The following is a 5,671-nucleotide window of genomic DNA, read 5'->3' as shown; positions in this document are numbered from 1 at the left end:
ATGCCAATGCATGTAGCCCCTGCGGTTTCAGCTGCTCTGTGGACTAACGTAAGCCCACATTTCACAGCTCTCCTCTCAGAGGGAATTCCCCTCATCTCAGGTCTCCACTGGGGCACTGCTGACCCACGTCACTTTCTGAGATGCTCCTAACTTTGCTGTTGTCAGTTTTACCTTTGATTCCATCCCACTTACAGTTCCATGGTGGGATCTCAACTTCAGCCCTGCCAACTTCCTGTTCCTGTGCCGTTTTTCTGACCCAGGGGACACTGGTCATGATTTGAAGTCTTGCTATGTTTTCTTAATAGTCTCTTTTTGAATTTTGTCTCATCTCTATGTACTTGGAGCAGAGACGTTGTCGCAAATCTTGACTTTCCAGAGTTCTCTTGATTTGGATCCCATGTCCTGTGTGTGTGTGTGTGTGTGTGTGTGTGTGTGTGTGTGTGTGTGTTCAGCCTTCTTAATACATCCTGTGCATCCCTAAAAATCACCAGGCTATGCAGCACAGCACATTAGAGACCACAGGGGACAGAGGGCACAACAGTGAGGCCTTTCATTGGTGACACTGGAAAAGCCCGATGAAAGCACCACCACAGGCCCACTTAGGTGGTTAAGAAACACACACATCCATGAGTGTCTGAATATACCTCTCCCCTGCAAAGGGCCTGGCAACTCCCTGTGAGGTGGGCACTGCAGGGCTAGCCTGGGGCTGCTGTGAAGTATGGAGCAGAGTCCCCCCAAATCACATGGGGTGTTGGGTCAGAAAGAAGACTGTCTTTCTCCTATCCAGCTAAGATCCATGCCGGGCCTGATAACAAAGACCAAAAGGGAAGCACGCACGTTCATTCCCGGGACAGTGTATCTGTAGAACAAGCTTTACATGACATGGAAGCCTCCAGAATGAGCCAAAGACCCCCCCTCCCCCCGCGCGATGAGGACCATGGGGATGTGACAGGAGCAGCAAAGGAGCAGCCTAGGTGGCCCACCCGGAAACAGGCCTGCTGGTGGGACTCCTCTCCTCCTCCCTTGGTCTTTGGAGACAGGATGCTCTTTTCCTTCGGGTTCAGGGAGGGCACCTCTCACCCAGAGTTCTTGGAACCTGCTCTAGGGCCTTGTCAGAGAGACCTTCCTGAACCTGCCTTCCTCAAATTCCTTTAGTTTGAAATATCCCACATGCAAGGTACCATCTCCCAGGGGTGACATGTCCAGACCCATCAGATGGGGTGGGTCGGCTCACTGGTGCAGAATGAGGACATCTGGAGTCCAAGCACCAGAGAAGTTTCGGTGTCCCCAGGTGCCTCTTCTGCTTTCACCTGGTGCTGCTGGAACGCACCGTCCAGAGGCAGATTGTCCCCTAGTATTTCAGTGGTGCTGAAGCAACTTGCACTTTCAGCACAAGTACCCACGCTGTCTGGCAGCCCCTTCACCTCCGCTCCCAGGCCAGTGGGTAGGAGATGCAGGAGGGCACCTCCTCCAGGAGGGTCTGCCCTGGTTTTGCCCCTGCCGCACTCCTTGGAAGACACTAGAGGTGTATGCAGGGCCGCCAGAGGCAGGGCCGCTGAGGGACCCCAGGGGACAGCCCTGCTGGCGCTCTTCTCCCGTCTGGTGGGGAATCCCCCGGGAGCGCTCAGGTGGCTGCCCAGGTTCCCTGGCTTTCTCTCCAGAACCCCGAGGAGGACAGCCAGACGTTTCCAAACTCCAGAGACAGGCCTTCCACAGTAAAACCGTGACCTTCCGCGTCCCAGGCAGGCGGGGTCCGCAGGGGAGGCGGGCACGCGCACGCCCCCGAGCTCACCTGCTGCGGGGACGGCCGCCCTGGGCCACTGCAAACGCCTGCGGCTCAAAGCTCACGCTTCCCGGAGCCGGCCATTCGTGCGCCGGCCGGGAGGGCAGCGCCGCCGGCAGGGGGCGCCCCAGCACAGGGGACCGCAGGCCGTTCGCGGAGCAGGCGCCCCGCGCAGCGGGCGTCCCCAGGCCGCCCGGCCCCGCCCCGCACTATCCCTGATCCGCGCTGGGGCTCGTGCCGCCGCGTTCACACACGTGCACGAGCGCACCCATGCACACGCACACCTGTGGTCTTGCCCTTTCGCGCCCACCCTGACCTCTCCATGCTCTGAGCAGACAGCGGACGCAGCAGGTCCCTGATAATGCCCCGCGGAGCTCGCTGCGCCCGATGCCACCGGAGGAAGCCCAGGAAGCGGCCTCCGGGCTCTGCGTCAGCTGCGAACCTGAAACCAGGAGCGACACTGCAAAGTGCAATTCCACTGCTCTGCGGAGATCTCAGCGCGGCCAAGTTTCCCAGAACTGAAGACAAGCCCGGTGCTACCTGGTCAAGAAAGGCGTGTGGCCCTGGCTGGAAGCTTCGGTGTGGGGGTGGGTGGGTTGGTTGTTTTATAAGACAGGGTCTCCCTAAGTTGCTGAGGTTGGCTTTGAACTCGCGATTCTCCTGCCTTGGTCTCCCGATACAGGTGTGCGCACCGTGGTCATCTTTTGACAGTTGCCTGGATTCTGGGCCACTCTTCACGACTCTGGTGGGGCGAAAATTGACCTCGGCAGCGCGGGTCAGGCCGGACTCCAGAATGCCCTTCGGAGACCAGGGATCAGCTTGTCACCGACAACACTTCCCCTTGGGGACATTTCTCTTACTTTAAGAGCCACTATGTCCTTTGTGAAAATTTATGAAAATATAGAAAATAAAGTCAAAATCAATATAATCCACAATCCATTACCATTTTGCTAAATGTGTATTGTCTTTACTCTGGTTTAAGAGCAAAATTGAGACAGTATTTTAAAGCCACATTAAGTATGAGTATTTCTTCATTCTCCATCCTGATATGGGATGTTTCTACCTGGTTATTTTTGCAATTTTAATTCTTAATTTAGGTCGATAATTCTGTGGGCTTATCTTGGTCCATGAGGTAAGGCTCTATCTGTGCTGATTTGAAAATACAGCATCTTGTTGACCCAAAGCTCCAGGGCTGTGTGCAGGGGATGAGACGGGAGGTGGAGAAGAACGCTAAGCGTCCTAATCAGGACCGTCTGGGCCAGCAGACAACAGCAGAGGCCGTAGCCACAGAGCCCTACAGTTGGATGTCCACTCTGTGCTCCTGGAAGGTGACTCCGGTGGTGCTGTAGGGAACGGACTGGAGGAGGCGAGGCTGGGGACGAGATCGCCAGTGTGGAACGGGTCTGTGTGGCTGGGGAGTCGTGGACCCCAACACCCTGGGCATCTCCACGCAAGCAGTGTCCCCAGCAGGCCACACCGAGCTGCTCGACCCGCAACAGCCTGCCATGGCTCCTCGTGCAGATAAGGAGACGGACGCACAGAGAGACTCAGACACGTGGCAGAACGAGGGTCTGCACATAGCGGTCATCTTCAGAGTAGGGTCACGCTCACAGGAGCAAAGGCAGGGGACTGAGCCATCTCACTGTTGCCTGTTCGCTAACTGACAATTTAGCCAGTCCTGACTGAACACCTGCTCTGTGTGGGCACCCTGCCAGGAGCTGGGGAAGGACGCTGGTCAGGGCACTCGTGGGCACCCTCACAGAGCTCTTGGGTTCTCATCATGTGCTTCATGCTGCCCTGTCAGTTCTCATTTGTCTTCTCACTTCCTGTATCAACTGACTGCTCTAAGAATCGAGGACATGACATCAAATTTTATGTACTCTTAGGCAAGCCTCTGCATTCTTGGTTTTTAAGATCTTGCAGAATTGAGAGCATTTGGAGATTTTTCTTATAAAGATCATTTCATATTTGATATAGAGTGTTGCATAAATATAGGCAATCAAGCAAGTGTGTCTGTATTAAATAAAGAGGTAAAACATGCTGGGTTCCATTTTCTAGATTAAAAAAGAAATAGCAAATAAATGGTTACCCTTGCTGTCTCTCAGCTCTACATTTCTGCTTACTCTTGGTAAGGCAGTGAGATAACACCACCCATCCCTGTATCATTCACAATGCATGAGTCATTGTCATAGATGCCACCCTGGAAGCACGGTGGCATCCTCACATCAAAATAGAGGGCCCCAGTAAGTGGGGAAGCAGAACCACTGGTGCAGCCAAGTCCTCAAGAGTCTGTCTCAGCAAGCACGGAGGAGGGAAGAGCACGGAATGTTCTGAGAACTGGTGTAGCCAGGGCGTGGGGCTTGTGGTGAAGAATCCCGAAACCTGAAAGGAGGGCAGTGCCCAGGCAGCTGGCTGCCGCAACAGCTGCAGCTTATAAAAGGAAAGGAGCCTCAGGGCCCAACAGGTGCCCCTGGTACCTGTGGCCAAACAGCCAGGCGCCAGGAGCAGACAAGACCAGGAGCAGACCAGAGTCACGCGACGGTCAGGACCATGCTGCCAGCTGCGACGTGACTCAGCCCAGCAGCCTGGTGCTCTTGCCCATCCTAGAGCTTCAGGTTCTTCTGCTCACAATCTGTACACCTCGTGTGCATGTGGCATTTTGCTGAATACAGCCTGTTGGGAAACAGCCACAGGATAGGCTCAGGCCCACGGGGCCCACAGCGAGAGGGACCTGGGCTCAGACTCTGTGGATCAGCTGACTTCCAGCCCTATGCTGGCTGGAGGCCACGGGGACATTTGGGTCTCCTGGTGTCAGTGTTAGTTCAGAGCCAGAGTCCAGCCATCCCCATAGGTCTGATGACTTCCCTTTCCCTGGGCAAGTCACCCTGCTAAAAGGCCACAGGTCAGTCTCTGGGCACAGCTGCAAGAAAGAATAGCAGTGTAACTTTTCAGTGTAACTTTTCAGACAGGATTTGTCTTCATGGCCCCCAGCCTCCTGTTCACTAAGGGGATGTAGTTCAAGGGCCTGATGGCAGGACTGTTGTCGTTTCATGATTCTGGTTGCCCTTTGGGTCACTTGAACTAGAACTCCTCCATTTTTCCAGACCGAATTTGAATTCAGTAAACTTCCATCTGTTTCACTTCTAAGGACATCAGGACCAACTCTAGTGCGCTGGTCTCTGTGGTCAGACTCTCCTGCTCTGCTGGGCTTCTGCTGTCCATCAGAGAGCCACCCCCACCCACCTCTGCAGTTGAGTGTCACACAGCTGCCACCTGGGGTTGTAGTGACAGGTAAGGAGGACATCGTAGAAGCCACCAACAAACATTAGATACAGTGGGACAGCGAAGTGAGGACCCGACTGCTCATCAGAAAAAGTGTGGATCAGAAGACAAGGAAACAACACCTTCAGCATGCTTAAAAGGAGGGGAAACCTACCAACACACACTTCTACATCCAGGAGAATACTAAAACAGGGGGGAATCAGGATGTTAAAATAGGAGCGAATGAAGGTGGATTCAGACGAGTGAAAGCTGGAAGGACGCACCCAACGTAGGTCTGTGCCGCAGGAAGTGCTTCAGGAGGGGAGGAGGCCAGGAGGAAGAGAAGCACAGAAATGGAATAAGCAGGTGAACACCACTCTCCTCAAACTATGAGAAGGTCTCAAACAGAAATCACAGCACCCAACGGGGTGTGTACAGGCTCTGCAGAGTTAGTAGATTGTACGATGATAGCAGAGAGATCAAGGGGTGATGAATGGAAACATACATTGCAAATTATTTTACATCTTATAAAAAGTGCACAATAAGAGTTCTAAGCAGCCAATGGGAAAGTCAGAACCTGCATTGCTGACTTCATGGCAAACATGAAAAAAGGGTGTACGAAGGGCT

At 53.8% G+C, this 5,671-nt stretch overlaps 1 long non-coding RNA gene across 1 annotated transcript; it reads left to right on the top strand.

Moving 5' to 3' along the window:
• The first annotated feature begins 911 nt into the window (after positions 1-911).
• Positions 912-2,880, top strand: LOC306659869. Its single transcript, XR_013763473.1, has 3 exons — positions 912-1,001; positions 2,119-2,370; positions 2,466-2,880. It is a non-coding gene; the product is annotated as an uncharacterized lncRNA (long non-coding RNA).
• The last annotated feature ends 2,791 nt before the right edge of the window (positions 2,881-5,671 follow it).

The sequence above is a fragment of the Sciurus vulgaris genome (genome assembly GCF_902686455.1).
Source record: "Sciurus vulgaris genome assembly, chromosome: 4".
Lineage (NCBI taxonomy): Eukaryota > Metazoa > Chordata > Mammalia > Rodentia > Sciuridae > Sciurus > Sciurus vulgaris.
This window is presented reverse-complemented; position numbering and strand designations above follow the sequence as displayed.